This window comes from Hippocampus zosterae, chromosome 5 (assembly GCF_025434085.1).
Source record: "Hippocampus zosterae strain Florida chromosome 5, ASM2543408v3, whole genome shotgun sequence".
NCBI classification, from domain to species: domain Eukaryota; kingdom Metazoa; phylum Chordata; class Actinopteri; order Syngnathiformes; family Syngnathidae; genus Hippocampus; species Hippocampus zosterae.
The window spans coordinates 22,013,803-22,029,176 of record NC_067455.1 but is presented as its reverse complement, the minus strand read 5'-3'; the positions used below and the strand labels follow the sequence as shown (position 1 = coordinate 22,029,176).

Below are 15,374 nucleotides of genomic sequence, written 5' to 3'. Positions count from 1 at the left end.
GAGGAAGACCCAGGACACGCTGGAGAGACTATGTCACCCAGCTTGCCTGGGAACGACTCGGGATCCCTCGGAGAGAGCTGGAAGAAGTAGCTAGGGAGAGAGAAGTCTGGGCTTCCCTGCTAAAGCTGTTGCCCCCGCGACCCGGCCCCGGATAAGCGGTAGATGATGGATGGATGGATGGATGGATTTTCTGGGGAGCGGCCTGGTGAACTAGTGGTCCGCGTGTTGACCTCACAGTGCAGAGGTATCAGGTTCAATTTCAGCTCCGGCCACCCTGTGTGAAGTTTGCATGTTCTCCCCAGGTCTGTGTGGGTTCTCTCCAGATCCAACATTCCAAAAACATGCATGGCAGGCTAATTGAACAATCCAAATTGTCCCTCGGTGGTGAGTGTGAGCGCGGATGGTTGTTTGTCCGTGTGTGCCCTGCGATTGGCTGGCAACCGGTTCAGGGTGTCCCCTGCCTACTGACCGAAGACGGCTGGGATAGGCTCCAGCACCCCCGTGACCCTTGTGAGGATAAAACGGATCGGAAAATGACTGAATGTATGTTACAATGAGAACTCCGACATGCCTGAGGGCGTAAATATGCTTACAGCTTTAACTTTTTTAATTTAATTGCACTTTCCTATTTCTATTTAATGTGGTAGTTTCTTTCGAGCCGCTTGATCCTCACTAGGGTCGCGGGGGTGCTGGAGCCTATCCCAGCTGTCTTCGGGCAGTAGGCGGAGGACACCCTGAATCGGTTGCCAGCCAATCGCAGGGCACACAGAAACGTTCAACCATTCGCACTCACACTCACACCTAGGGACAATTTAGAGTGTTCAATCAGTCTGCTACGCATGTTTTTGGAATGTGGGAGGGAACCGGAGCACCCGGAGAAAACCCACGCCCGGGAGAACATGCAAACTCCACACAGGGAGGCTGGAGCTGGAATCGAACCCGGTACCTCTGCACTGTGAAGCCGACGTGCTAACCACTGGACTACCGGGCTGCCCCACTACGTACATATTTACTCTTATTCAAGGACTCTTTTTTTTTACATGTCATATTTTTCAAAAGTAACACTAATACAATTGAGTGCACATTTATTCTGCCACCTCTGTCCTTGTGTCCTTATGGAAAAGATGAGACTGATGCCCTAAATATAATAGTAAATAATAGTTCCATCAGTAGTATACAATAGAATATAAAACATTACTCAGTAAAAATACTCACAGAGAGCTTTGCTTAATGTTAGAAATGTGCACTTCAAATTACAAATGTGGAGCTATGAAATGACAACTAAAACCTCAATATGTCACAAATGGAATAAGTGTGTACTTCACTAAATTATTTTAGGTTTTTTATTTAGTGGTTTGATTTAAGGTGTAATTTCGGGTGGGTCTGAGGCCATATTCCAGATTTGGGTTTGCATAACAAGTTCTATTTCATAACAAGATGTTTGTTAAAAAAGTTAAACTTAGACAAATATTAGATATAATAAAAAATACATCATTGTTTTACTTTCTAATAAGCCCATGAGACTGTTTTCTATAATTTCAGTTTTGTTGGAACAAAAATATTTCAGAAATCAATAGGTGGCGGTAGTGAGTAAAAAGTGTGTGTATTGAATTTAAATGAAAATACACACAAAAAATCATTTTTGGTATATTTGTGAGGACCTCTCTGAAACTTTGAGAGATGCCTATATAAACCCTCTAGAGGCCTTTAGAATGAAAAACTTGTGAGGACTGGCCTAAATGTCCTCACTTGTCAAAAATGTCCTCACTACGTTGGTCTTATAATCACAGTGGTCCTCACAAGTATAGCCATACAAACACACACACACACACACACACACACACACACATATGTGTACTCTATTTTGATTTCAATAGTGCATAAGTATGAGCACACACTTATTTGACACTTCATATTGTCAGTGTAGAAAGAAAAAAAAGGGAAAGAAATTGCGAAATTTACGACAAGCATTCACTTTCACTTACATCAATTTCTTGGATAATGCATTTTATTTTGCTTGCTCCGTCTTTCATTTTGATCACTTTTACCTTCTCTTCCAGCATCAGATTTCTTCTTGTCTTAGCTGCTTGACATCCAAAGGTCCGTTTTGTAGCCATTTTAGCAAGGCAACGTCCATGCTTGTCTGAATCTAACAATAACAAATACTTCCTGGACCCGGTGGCTTTTCTTTCCACCATCTCACTGTCTCTAACTCAACCTCCCCTCGATCGCCACCCATACAGCGTTGCTCAGCTGAACTTTTAAGCCAGCCACATAGTTAGCTCTCAAAGGCTAAAAATGTTATGCTAACTGGAGCGCTTCTCTCTCATTAGCACTCCAGTTAGCGTAAGGTTTTTAGCATAACAAGTAAGACCGAAATAAACATTGTTCATTATTTAAACCAGTGTGGTGGTTGCTGCTGCCGTTTCCGAACGAAGCAGTAGAGGTCGCTGTTGGATTAGACTTCATTGTAATGAATGTCTTCGCGAGGCTAGAGCAGAAAATGATTTTGTATAACGCAACAGGTTTTTTTTTCGTTATATGAGGGGACAGTAGAATGGGAATGGTGTTAATGCATGAATATTTTTTCACATTAGCGGGTATTTTCGCCCATGTAGGTTTAGTTCTAAAGGAGTTTCACTGTAGCTCTTGAACACATGAAGCACGATACCTATGTTTTTAAGAGTGTTCAACAGTTGCCAAATTAAACCATCAAGTTGTCTCGTTAGTTATGGGCAATGGTCAGCTTCAATCACGCTACACATTTTTTTAAATATACGGTGTCAAAGCAAGGTATAGTCATACTAGTTCTGAAATCTGCATTCCCACATTACAAAAACAGTTGTGTAGAAATTCCTCTGCTTGTTAACGTGGAGAACAACTATGGGTCTGTGAATTGTTATCAGGGGCATGGTGCCTGCTCCATATAAAGACTGACTTGAGGTTACATTTGCTGTGATTTTGCTTTATGAAGCCGTTATAACGGATGCATGCACACTTTGTGTGTGTGTGATTGACTAGCACCCAGTTCAGGGTGTCTGTCCCCTCTAACCCGAAGACAGCTGGGACAGGCTATGGCATGCACACGTCCCTCACGAGGGTAAGCGGTTCAGGAAATCAGGAATATCAGTGTGTGTGTGCGTGCGTTGATCAGAAATATTCCACACCTCAACCTTTTTTTTTTCCACAAACTATATTTGATTGCGTATTACGAATGTTTCTGATATATCCACAGACGTACATGAAGACCAGTCATGTCAAGACACATTTATTCTTACGTATACCCCTTAATCACAAACAATCTCAAAGGACTTCACATGCCCAAAGTTGACAAATATTAACAACATCCCCTGACCTTAACTCCCAGGAGGGCAAGGAGAAACAAAAAAAAACATCTGGGGAAAAATGACACCTTGAGAAGAGGTAGTTCCGACTCTGTACCTGGCCGAGTTAGTCAATGAAGAGAAATCTTCATAGCAGCACCTCAGAGTGGTGGACCCAGCTCTTGTCAATCTTAAACGCTTTTCCTTGGCAGCAATCTATTGTCACGTTGCATGGTGGACCCCAAAAAGCAGGCAGGAGCAGGGTGTATTTGAAGAATTGTATTTAAAACACAGAAAACTAAATCCTTAACAAAGTCCAAACTAACAAACAAAAACCATCAATAACCAAAACACTACCAGAAAAAACATGACAGCAGCAAAGGAACAGCAAACAAACAAACATGACAGTAGCAAGAAGCAACAATGACCCGACACTGAGTGTTCGGGCTGGGAGTCCTTTTAAAGCCCTAATTACCTATGACCAACAGATGTGCAGTTGCCGGGGGAGCCCTACCGTGCCACCCGTTGGTCCCTAAACCAAATCATGACAGTACCCCTCCCTCAAGGGACGGATCCCAGACGTCCCAAAGTTGTCCAAAAGGCTTGCCTCGCCGGGGAACAGGAACTAAAAGCGACGGCAACCCTTGCCTCGCCGGAGAACAGGAACAAGAGCGACGGCGACGTTCGCCTCGCTGAAATACAGGAACAAGAAGCGACGGCAACCCTTGCCTCGCCGGAGAACAGGAACAAAAGCGACGGTGACCTTCACCTCGCCAGGGAACAGGAACAAAAGCGACAGCAATCCTTTGGCGTCTAGTCTCAACGTGGACGCGGACGGGGCTCGGCCCACCGTAGACGCGGCTTGATGAGACAAAAACAGGACAGCCGCATCACCAGCGCTGCCTGAAAGGGAAAAGGGGTGTTGGCCGCAGACGCGCTCCGCCAGGCACATGGTGGAATAGGGACCCGTCCTTAGTACCTGCGGGGTCCAGGTGGTCGGGTCATTCTATCACGTTGTGTGGTGGTGGTGGACCCCAAAAAGCAGGCAGGAGAGAGGAGCAGGGTATATTTGAAGAAGTGTATCGATAAAACATAGAAAACTAAATCCTAGTGATGGGTCCAGCGACACCGATGCGTTGATGCATGCGCCGGGCTCACAGAGCAAACCACGTGTCGGTGCATGTGCCGCTTCATTACGTCACGTGATTGACACATGAACTGCACCGGCGCAGTTTAGACTGCATCGGCTGCGTTGACACAGTCCAGGTTGCTAATTGACACATCGGCTGCGTTGACACAGTCCAGGCTGCTAATTGACACATCGGCTGCGTTGACACAGTCCAGGCTGCTAATTGACACATCGGCTGCGTTGACACAGTCCAGGCTGCTAATTGACACGTGAACTGCACCGGTGCAGTTTAGACTGCATCTGCTGCTTGGCACAGTCCAAGCTGCGGCACTTAGTCCAGGGGGCGTCGACTCAGTGCAGGGGGCGTTGACGCAGCAAAAGCCCGCACAGTGTATCCTAAGGAAGTGCGTCTGGCGACACGAAGCCGATTGCCGAAACAAGCTAGACCCCCACCCTCGCTGGAATAAAAATATATGTTTGGGCAATACGAAAACACACTGATTATCAGAAAAAAATGTGTCCGTCTGACTTCTAGCGTCATGCCGGCTGTCCTATAATAGGCTATTATTATATGAGAAGTGTTTTATGAACGTTTGTACTGTACGCCATACTCCAGTTGACTGAGAGGTCCCGCCTCTAAGGGGGAGTTCCAGAAAGTGACTCCGAGTGAGCACACCGCATGTTTGATGACTCTGCCACGTTGCTATTAAAAGTCCCATAAAACGTAAACCTTGTCTGCTGACCATCATTACATCGGCTAGGCTAGCTTAGCTGTTGTCGTAATTCAAAGCTTAATATGTGGCGTGGGTTGGGTCGGCGCCGCAAGTACGTGCTCGCGCGCACAGCTGAGAGCAGCAGATTATCGACTGCTGAGACGCGCTTCACTCGAGTGACATTGCTAAAGTACGTGCATATTATGGAGCAGCTTGCGGACAAATACAAATTGTCCGCCGCGTAGGGCCATTTTGATCTCCTTTTGGAGAATAAGGTATTCAAGTCAACAGTGTTTATAGAGCACTTTCAAACAGCCATCGCTGCATACAAAGTGCTGTACATGAAGCGATTTAACATACACAATAAACAGTAAGACGAAATGGTAGAAAGCACCAAGCAGTAAAATCATGCTGAGTCGAACGCCAAAGAATACAAGTGGGCTTTGAGGAAGGCTTTAAAGATGGGCAGCGAGGAGGCTTGCCGAATGTTCAGTGGGAGGTCATTCCAGAGAGATGGACCAGCAACAGAAAAGGCTCGATCCCCTCTGAGCCTCAGTTTAGTTCTTGGTACTTCTAACAAAGACTGGTCCACAGACCTGAGGCGCCGGGCAGGTGTGTAGGGGCGGATGAGCTCAGAGAGGTAAGGTGCCGCGAGATTATTTAGAGATTTGAAAACAAAGAGGAGGATCTTGAAAATAACTCGAAAATGAATGGGGAGCCAATGAAGGGATGCCAGAGTAGGAGTTACATGCTCCCTCTTACGAGTACCAGTCAAGAGGCGAGCAGCGGCATTCTGGACCAGCTGAAGGCGCTTAATGGAGGACTGGCTGACTCCAAAGTACAGGGCATTACAGTAATCGAGCCGGGATGTGACAAAGGCATGGATTACTGTCTCAAAGTATTCATGTGAGAGGAAAGGTTTTATTTTGGCCAGCTGTCTAAGGTGAAAGAAGCTGGATTTAACAACGGCACCAATTTGCCGATCGAGTTTGAAATCACTGTCCAGTTTAAGGCCCAAGTTTGAGACCGTTGATTTCAAATAAGGAGACAGGGGGCCCAAGTCTACAGGATGGAATGTACAAGGGCCACTGGGACCAAACAATATCACCTCTGTCTTCTTTTCGTTGACTTTCAAGAAATTTTGTGCCATCCAGGTTTTGATTTCTTCCAGACAGGATAGGATTGGCCTTAATGAGAAGGCGTCTTTCTTGCTCAGTGGGACATAGATCTGGCAGTCATCTGCATAGCAGTGGAAGGGAATACCATGTTTCCTTAAGATGGAACCCAATGGGAGAAGATACAGCGAGAATAGCATTAATAATAATAGTATTAATTAAAATCTCCTTGTCTCACCAACTGTCTCTCGGATTTTTGACATGTCTTATTCCATTGTGTGTGTGTTTTCTCCACAACAGGGGAAATAGCATGCATTAAATGCAACAGACTGAAATTTAAAACACTGGAGCATCTTATTTTTCTAAATCAAAAATTGTGAAGACAAAGCCCACAAGCATCCTCATTCACATGAATTTCACATTATTGAAACACATTGAATGATACAATATGAATGCATGGATGTGAATGATATTGTCACGGGTCAATGTCATCTTTATTGTCAAATATGATTTATGTATGACATGCAGCATAGATGAAATTTCTTCCTCTCAATCCTCAGTGCATACATGCATGTAAACATGCTGTGCATTAAACACACGCAGCTAAGAAAGGATAGCAGCTACACTGTATAAAAAAAGACATGTGATCTGAACAGTATAGACAATATAAACAATATAAACAGCATAAACAACAACATAAACAATGGCGCTTGTGGCGACACTGAGCTTTTAACTCATTCAGTACCAGTCATTGGGTAGAGTGAGGTAGTGCATTGTATACACGTCATCATCAAATCAGTTTGTTCAGTCTGTCAAGTGGGTTGGCTGCAGGGATTTTGAAGGTCCAGCAGGTGGCAGTGGTCAGCGACACAGTATCAGTACAGTATCAACACAGTGTGTCATTGTGTCGACACGCCTCATGAGGCCTCATGGACCCATCGCTACTAAATCCTAAGCAAACAAAGTCCAAAGTAGCAAACAAAAATCATGACTGAAGATAAAACATAACAGCAACCAAAACATGACTCAAACAAACATGACAGTAGCCAAGAACAAACAGCAACAAACATGACAGTAGCAAAAGCAACAATGAGCCGACCCTGAGTGTCCGGACTGGGAGTCCTTTTAAGGCCCTAATTACCTATGACCAACAGGTGTGCAGCTGCCGGGGGAGCCCTACAGTGCCACCTGTTGGTCCCTAAAGCGAATCATAACATCTATAATCCACGGTTGGATGTCATGACTGTTTATTTGAGCTGACTTGGATATATCGTAATCACAGCTGGCCCTTCAACATTTTTCCAATAGTGCTACATTTGTAGTATGACTACATCCTCTGCTGGCCAACACTGTGTCTCACCTGTCTGTATCTGTGAAGTTAATGGTAAACAGTGATGCATAAAAACTGTAAAAGTGTCTAAAACGGCGCTGAAACACCCAATGGTAACCACACTTTTGATACTTAGATTTTCTCAAACAATAAACTATTTATACAGGAGATGAAAATACTAGTGGGAAACCTAATTTCTTTATCACGAGGGTCATTTGTTGATTGTTTAAAATGTCAAGTATGTTTATTAACAGCAACAAAGCAGCAGATGCTGAAAAGAAGGAGCCTCTCTGCTTAATAATCTGTTCCTCCAACCCCCACTCACCCTTCGTGCCCTCTGGGCTGCTATGCCTTTGGATTAAGTTTAGGTCCCACCATGTCACATCCCGAAGAAGAGCCATCGTCACCCCTGCTAAATGCATGGACTTGTCTGCACCCACTTATTGAACACGAAAAACAACAGAGAAAAATGTAATGTCTTTTATCGGTCTGGTCAAAGGTGCTAAAGATATAAAATAATAATGACATCATTTAGTGGCTCATCATTTTGAACCTAAAAAAGATCAAAGATACAAAATTTAACGAAAGGCTTTTCTCTAAAACATTGTGTCACCTTGTTTTTGTAAAAATACGTGTATGACGATGAATTTGCGAAAATACCTGAAAAAATGTATTGCTTTCCGATGTTTTTTTTTCCAGGAACACAAATACAGGGTTTAAATAAGCGTGTGTGTCCGTGTGCGCGTGCGCGTGCGTGTGCGTGTGTGTGTGTGTGTGTGTGTGCAAAGCAGTGGATCAATGGTGCAAGTCTTCGACAGTGACATCTGGACTGGATGAGGGGCGCTGTTCCTTCCCCGAGCCGCTCTCCCCTTCTATCTCTCTCTTTCAATGCCTGACCACAGCCACATGGTTCTCCCCCAGCTAAGCTTATTTCTCTTCTTTAATCCTGTAGCAATCACAGCAACAATGCCATTGGCTGGTCATAGATGCCAGCAGAAATATATTCACGATGATCACTATGTCAATGAAAACTGATTCGCACTGTTAATGCATGTTTTACATTGAAATTGCAGCTTTGTGGTCACAATTGCTATTTCACTGGATGTGGATGACAGGAAATCCGCAGTGGCGAATAATGCAGATTGAATAATACTAAAATTGGATGTTTTAATTTGGCATTTTAGATTTGGTTTCTTGAGCAAATGTCATTTTATACCATCTAAAAACAAAATGTATTGCTCGTCACAGGCGAACAAAGAGCTCTAAATCTCCTTGCAGCACAACACAGGCTCACCCTTTGAAGCTGTCCCAGTTTCAAACAAACAGAACACTGATAAACGAGATTGATACTTAGCAATTCTCATCAGATTATTAGCCGCTCAGTAAGGGACACCTCCTGTTCATTAATTACCACTGCATATCGAATACATGTGTGTGGCACTACATTACCGTACCAATCGTCAGTCTCACTGAAGTGAGACTGTATGTTAGCCAGGCGAGTTATTCCATTGGGGTTATTTGTAGAGTGGGGAAGTGTTCAAACTGCACCTGCGTCAAATTCACACCCACACTAATATTCAGATGGTGCTGGAAAACGTAAGCTTAAGTTAAATAAGCATCGGTCACTTTAAACATCCTTCCCTCATCATCAAAGCGGTTAACGAGACATCCCGGTAAAAGTAAAACCATGAAGTAAGAGAGTAATCGAATGGCTGTTATGTTGCAGAATTATCTTGCAGCACATGCAAATAAAACTGTATCAACACAGTTAGCTCCAGTAATGCTTAAATTCAATGAAAACCAGAATGTGGCCCTATTTCCTAATTGATGTTGTGGTTTATTGTTTTGCATTTAATTACACAATCGGGAATGTGTAAAAAGCTGAAAGGAGAATAGGGCCTATTGAACAGAATTATAACTGTGACAATACATTTGGTAATGAATAAACGAGACTGCTACTATTATTATCATTTGATTTTTTTTCTATTAATGAGTCATCTGTTTCAAGCAATACCGAATACAGTAAATGAAGCAAAAGCTGATTTCTTCCCTTAAAAAAAATAGCAACCTCTCCAGTTGTGCTCTTTCTATGCCCCCTTAGACGACACTCCAGTCCCAAACTACTGTAAATTTCGCCCGAACGCATTGTTGACAATCTTAGTTCTTGTGGTTCTGTTCATATCACCCGTATCAAATAATTTTGTTGGTGATGAATGTAATCTGTGTTTTAACTCTTTCAGGATTACAGTGGACATCTTATCATGTTATCAGGTTACAGGGTGCATGGAAGGTTTAATTAAAGACACTACCCCAAAAAGCGACATTATTATTCATGTATGTTATTTTCTGTGTGTATGGCAAATGCAATTACTCTCTCGCTGAGTCTCGCATCTGGCTGTTGTTTCTTCATCAAGGCCTCTGGGAAGTCTCCTGTTTTAACTTCTAAAATGCTACAGTAATTTCCCCAGACAATTCATTGGCGTAACTCATCAAAGAAACAATGCTGAGAATACGAGCGACCCGCTTTGTCTTGCCTCATGCATGTCGGTATGAGCAAAATGAGCCAAGTCATTGTTTGTTCAAACTAAGTTCATTTTAGTGGATTCCTTGCCCCACTGTTTAAGATAATTCCAGGGCAAATGTTCAACTTTTATCCACATTGACTAAACAATAGAAGTATTATCAACACTTGAGCCCAACACAAAACATTCCTCACTTCCCTCCCTGCCAGCAAGGGCGAAGACTAAAATGTGCCTGTGCCTGAATCCCCACAGCAGCACCTCCCCTGCTACCCAACAACTCCAAACCCGCTGGGATAATAATCCTCTGATTACTACATCAATTTCTTGTACCCTAATTTCGACAGCAATGTGGCTTTACAGTGTACTACCTGACTTGCTTGGTATTGACTACACTGAAGGGGGCCCGGGGGGGGGGGGGGGGGGGGGGGCAAGAAGAGGGCACAGATGTGACCTAAATAAAGAGATTAACTATCCACCTGTTACTACAGTTTCCAAAATTTGCCAACTAGGAAAACACACAGGACAAGTTGCAAGGTGCAAGATGCATCAAATGTTCATTCCGTGGCATCAAGCAGTATTTCCCACGGGGGAAGGAGGGGGGTTCCGGGGGGGTCTTTTATTATTTAATCCAGGGTCTTGGTGTTACTAGGCTAACACAGTGCGATTGCCCTTTAAGAGGGGAAAACCCCATGATGCAGCAGAGGATGAATGCCATCACTGCAAAACAGACAGCAGACCCTGTATCATAATTGGGTTGCGAGAGTTATGTGGTGCATATTTTCCAAAGATGATTCTGAAGTGTCAGAGGGGAATTGTGCAAGTGTGTCAACGTGTATGTTTTAAGTGGATAGCATTACTTCATTGTATCTTAACACACTTATTCACTTTTTTTCCCTTTTATCAAAGTCACAAAGCATTTCAATGTTGTCCAATATTACCTGAAGAAGGCTGCTGCACAATAGTTGCAGCACAATAGCTTGGCAACTGAAAACCTATCCAAACCTCAAATTTGGCAATGCAGCAGTTCTGCGTTACATGCAACGCAAACTATCGATACTGTTTTTGCACACTGTACAACGAGTAAGAAGAAGCTGTAAATTACATCAACATCGACAGTTGTCTTCTCAAGCAATGTGCAAACATACCATATTTTCTGCACTATAAGGCGCTTTGGAGTATAAGGCACATTTTCAATGAATGACCTATTTTAAAACTGTATTCATATACAGTATAAGGCTCACTGCATTATATTATCATATAATAGAAGCTACAATAGTGGCTGTGATTGCGTTATGCATCAACCTGATGGAGCTACGCAAAAGGGAATACAATACAATACAATACTGCTTTATTTAGAGCTTTCACAGCTGGTGCAGCAGCAAAAACAAAGCGCTTTACAGAACATTAAAAATACTACGTCCATCCATCCATTCATCCATTTTCCAAACCGCTTAATCCTCACCAGGATCGCGGGGTGCTGGAGCCTATCCCAGCCGTCTTCGGGCAATGGGGGTTGGGGGGAGGGGGGGACACCCTTAATCAGTTACCAGCCAATCGCAGGGCACACACGAACAATATAAAAATATAAATCCATATATAAAGTGCATCGGATTATAAGGTGCACTTGTCAGCTTTTGAGAAAATTGAATGTGCCTTATAATGCGAAAATAATGGGTAATTGGTTTTTGTTTTCAGTTTCAATTTGTCAACCAGAGATCACATATTGTATTCGCTCTAGTAATGCAATGGGGGACATATACTTCAGGATTGTACTCAAGTAGAATGCTCATTTATTGACATTTTGAGTAACTTTCACTCTTAGACCACATTTCCTAAATACATTGTACTGTATACTTTTACTCTGACATATTTCTCCTCACCATCTTAGTTGCTTGTTACTCTGAAAATCTGAAAAAAGTGGTTGTTGTTGTAACACCTGAAAGGTATAGCACAAAGCAGAATAGTCCTGCCTTTACTAATGAGGTGGGGATACTGGTAGGGAGGAGGGCATGAAAATGAGATGCAGGTAACAAGAAAGTCTTTACACTGGCAGTGTGTGTTGCTTTCTATTCACCTCTTTCCGACTTGAGGCCAGCAGATGTCAGTAGTGCTAATAAGCCAACAACCACATCTTTAACTACTGACACTTCATAAGTAAACAAAATAAATAAAAATACAATTTAAACAAAGAAAAACACTCAAAATTAGAAGCACTCGCTAAAAAAAGGTCAATAATACTTCCAATATTTACCGCAGTTATCTTTAATGTCGTAAAAATGACTGTTAATAGTTATATTCTGCAAGGTGACTTCAACACTTTCAGGGACAGTGTTTACTACAGTGGACATTTTCTCATGTTAGCAGGTTACAGGGTGCATGGAAGGGTTAATTTCACCAAAATTATTTCTGGTAAGTAACTTGTACTTTGAATCAATGATCACTTTCAGGTGCTTTATACAAGACTGCATACAAGTCAACAAAATGGAGAAAAGGTGCGCGTTGAATGTGATGGGTGCATGAGATTTTGCTTCGGACTGAAACATATGCAATAGTTACTAGACACAACGTTTGAAAGAAAAGTTCACACCAATATTACCATAGATATTGATTTGGGAGGCTTGATATAGTAAAAATCCACAAAGGTAAATGACTCAGTTGACAGTGATAAAGGCACAAAGTAGTAATGAGTAATGAAAACAGAAGTTAGTGATGCCATTCAGCAAAGGAGTTGCCGCTGTGGAATGTGAGCCTCCATTCATTCATATGGGTTAAACATGCATTTCTACCATCACAAAGCCCTGCCTTGTCCTCATTGTCACATTGACACATCAGTAAAACGCTGTCTTGGACACGCACACACACACACACACACACGCGCGCGCGCGCACGCACACACACACACACACACACACACACACGCACACACACACGCACACAGAAAACAGATATTGACTGTGTAAGAAAATGTCAACCAAAAAAAGTGAGCGGGAGAATGAGGGTGGGAGTGTGGGGGGTAACTTAACAAAAGTCAAGTCAATGGAAAAGATAGGACCATAACAGAGTTGAAAGTTCATGATAAGCACAGGATGTGCGAAGCACACAAGCTACTTACAACAGTTCCACAGATATAACCGGAATGTGTGTTTATGACAAAAATGGAAGACAACGTCAAGTGTCATTTAGGTCCACAAAACATTGTTCTTTCAATTCTTTCTGCAATGGCATTAATTTTCAGTCACTACTCAACTTATAAGCACCAAAAGGATAATGTGCCTTTCTTTTACTACAGTCTCTAGTCTGCACAATGCTTAACAAGCACTGTGCTACGGAGGCACCAAGGAAAACAACATCGCTGAAAAACAATGTGTCTATTGTCTTTTTTTATAAACTGATTCACATTTAAGGATGTAAAACATCCCAATCTAGTCCTTCTTCACATTTTCCATTACGCTTTGGTGACTAAACATGACCACTGTCATTGACTCGGTCACCTTGGCTACGATAAATCATAAATTACTGCTGTGTCGTGTGGCTGGTGAGTATGTGATTACACAGTGAGAGCAACTGGCTGTCGATGGAAGAAAAAAATAATACCAAATAGTGTCTGAGGTCTACGTGTAATCCTGCCTTCAAAGTTACAGTCTCCCTCCTTCTTCCGCTTTCCCTTTACAGTGAAGGAAATAAATACTCTGTTTTCACATCAAGAACAGGTAAAGGAGATCACAAATAAATACAGACATGGAGGAGGTTACTTGAATTGTGAAAACGTATTAGAAGGCGATATGTGCCTCTACCTAAAACTCGCATAAGTAATTGCAGTTTTGGTTTTGAGTGCGTTTAAATGTTCGCCGCGTGTGTGCGTGCGTGTGTCATAAAGGCAACTAGTATTCAACAAGAATTCCAGCAACATGAAAATTGGACACGCCTAGATTCTTGATCACTCATGTTAGATAAACTGTAAAAAAAAAAAAAAACATCCAGTGAGACTGCTTTGGCACGAATTCACGCGCAGAACCACGTATGTGCACAAGCTCTCTCTCGCTTTCCCTTCCTATGTTTTACATAACAATTATGATAAGTCTGCCCCCCGAGGGAGGATGGCTGCATAAAGAGTATCTTTAATCGTTAATAAGACCTTTGCGTTTATTTTTAACTTGACCTAATACGTCTGCTCCCTTCTGTCGGTATGCTCAATTGCTACAAATATTTAACTCAATCTTACCCGTTACCAGATAAACAATGTTGTATAATTCTATCATACAATGTTTGCTCTTGTTCAGTGAGGTTCCAGTTCACATCAGTCAAGCATTCCTCAAAATGACCCATAATCTCTTTGGAGTAAATGCACTTTTGTTTCTCACTCTTAAAGGAAATGACTTGTTAAAAGGAAGCACACGCTCTTGGCGAAACCTCAGGCTACTCCAAAGGCAGCAGCAACACCATCAAAATAACAAATAAATATCTGCAGTCACTTCCTTACCAGTTGAAACACCGTTGAAGCCCCCAGCATACGCACACACAAAAAAACGGCGAGCCGCTCCAAAAAGCAAATGTCAAGAGTCCGGATCCAGTCAAGGTTAACATGGATTGTTTAGTATTACGTGTCTTCCCTTGAAGCCAATAAAATATTATCTGTTGTAGATCCCTGTCTCCTGATGTTGTGGAAGAGTACAGGTTCCTCTCACACTCCACTCTGTGAGTGTGTCCTTCTGGTCTCTGCCGTTTCACCGATGCTGCCTTCACTGCACTACGGAAAGTTTAAAATCTTAAAGAACAGTCGGATTGAGTGGCAGGACAAGCGTCAAAATTCTGATCATTTGTCCGAAATTAATTCAACACTGAGCAGTTGGCATTTTGATTAGACTGTGCTTGACATTATAGTTAATAAAGCCATGAATCGAAAGGATTTCATCCTGCTCCCTTCCCCTCAACACTGCGTGTGGGAAAGGCTAAATTGTACCGTGTTCATCCATCTATGTATTTATACAGCTATATAGCTATTTAATAGACAGAAAATTGCAACTCCAGTTGGCCTTGTGATGAAACATTTGCCGTCTATAATCTGTTGTCAAGCAGTTAACATAAAAATGTCTGAGCCTGGAGCGGTTCGATGAATGCATCACAAACTGAAAGGAGCCCTGAGCGAGACTTGACGCTATAATGGCGTGTAACATAAAGTTTGTCACCCAACTACATAGCTGTGGACAATGACTCACTTACACGTGGTCAATTATGTATTTCA

At 42.6% G+C, this 15,374-nt stretch overlaps 1 protein-coding gene across 5 annotated transcripts in view; it reads right to left on the bottom strand.

Moving 5' to 3' along the window:
- The window catches only part of LOC127600246 (zinc finger protein 516-like), an 82,595-nt gene extending 67,731 nt beyond the window's left edge, over positions 1 to 14,864 (bottom strand). For all 5 annotated transcript variants that reach the window (XR_007962304.1, XR_007962305.1, XM_052064649.1 and 2 more), the window contains exon 1: positions 14,613 to 14,864. The gene's annotated coding sequence lies outside the window, so the exon portion shown is untranslated. The remainder of the gene's footprint in view (positions 1 to 14,612) is intronic.
- Between the last annotated feature and the right edge of the window lie 510 nt (positions 14,865 to 15,374).